Source organism: Pteropus vampyrus, unplaced genomic scaffold (assembly GCF_000151845.1).
Source record: "Pteropus vampyrus isolate Shadow unplaced genomic scaffold, Pvam_2.0 Scaffold679, whole genome shotgun sequence".
NCBI lineage: Eukaryota > Metazoa > Chordata > Mammalia > Chiroptera > Pteropodidae > Pteropus > Pteropus vampyrus.
In genome coordinates, this window is record NW_011889460.1 from 89,780 (window position 1) to 91,225 (window position 1,446).

General features: G+C 56.0%; 1 pseudogene; it reads left to right on the forward strand.

Annotated features, from left to right (window-relative positions):
• The first annotated feature begins 315 nt into the window (after positions 1-315).
• On the forward strand, positions 316-795 carry LOC105309170 (annotated as a pseudogene).
• The last annotated feature ends 651 nt before the right edge of the window (positions 796-1,446 follow it).

Genomic DNA, 1,446 nt, shown 5'->3' on the forward strand with positions numbered 1-1,446 from the left:
AGGTAGATCCAGTCTCCCCGTGTCACTCAAGGAGCATGCACAGTGAGGAGACGTCCTGTCAGACTCGATCCTCAGAGGGAAAAGCTCTGTCTGCAAAGAAATCAGGCACCAGACAGGGGCACATATGCATGACAAGCATTTGTACCTGGGACTTCATGTGCTCATTGACCACGGTTTCCATGTCATCGACTTCTCTCAGGTCGGGCCAACTCTTCAGCTATGAATACTCTACCTCATGAATATGCAAATGAGCTGAGGTCCATCAGGTTAAGTAGGGACCTGTCTGTGTCCTCACAGCACCCACCATCTCGCCTTCCCCCACAGAGGCCCTGACAGCACCACCCTCAGCATGGACTGGAGCTGGAGCGTCCTCCTGCTGGTGGCAGTGGCCACAGGTAAGGGGATCCCCAGCCCTGGGCTGACGAGGGCACCAGGGCCAGTCAGGGCTCTGCACCCACTGCTGTTTCCTCTCCACAGGTGTCCACGCCCAGGTCCAGCTGGTGCAGTCTGGGGCCGAGGTGAGGAAGCCTGGGGCCTCCGTGAAGGTCTCCTGCAAGGCTTCCGGATACACCTTCACCGACTACTATATGCTCTGGGTGCGACAGGCACCAGGACAAGGGCTTGAGTGGATGGGAGACGTTAACCTTTAACAGTGGTGGCACAGGCTACACACAGAAGTTCAGGGGCAGAGTCACCATCACTGCAGACAAGTCCACCAGCACAGCCTACATGGAGCTGAGCAGTCTGAGGCCTGAGGACACGGCCACATATTACTGTGCGAGAGACACAGTGTGACGACCCACATCCTGCAAGTGGCAGAAACCCTGAGGGAGAGGGCAGCTGTGTGGGGCTGAGGAAGGAAGGGAACAGTGTCCTCTGACTTCCTCACACAGGGACAGAAACCTGAGACAATATAAGTGACACTCTCGCGAGCACACCCAGCACTCAGGGAAAGATGTCAGGAGTCCAGGTGTCCTGCAGGAGGATGAGGGACAGCGTTTCTTGAAAGATCCTTGTCATTTGTCATTGCTTCTTCAGAGGGCACAGTTGCACCTCCCTGGTCTCTGGATGAGGGAGTTAGTTCAGGCATCGTCTGGGATTAAGTGTTGGTGTCAGATTCAGGGTTGGGACTGCAGATCCCCCAGCCATTCCTCCCACTTTCCCCTGTGTCTGAACAGGGAATGATGCTTCAGTATAGGTAAGTATAAAGACTGAAGGGTGAACTCCTACTGCCCAGTCTGAGGTCCAGCACCAGGCACATGACTTTCTGGGAGGATGGTCCTGACTCCTGGTAGCAAAGTCATGGTGACGAGTGAGCCAGGTTCTAGCACAGTCCACCTCAGTTCTCTCTTGCAGGGCTGAGCTCCTGAAGAGGCTCCTCCCCTCTGACCACAGCCCCCAGTGTCCCTGTCCCTGGGGCAGGACTGCTGTCCTCACACACGGGGA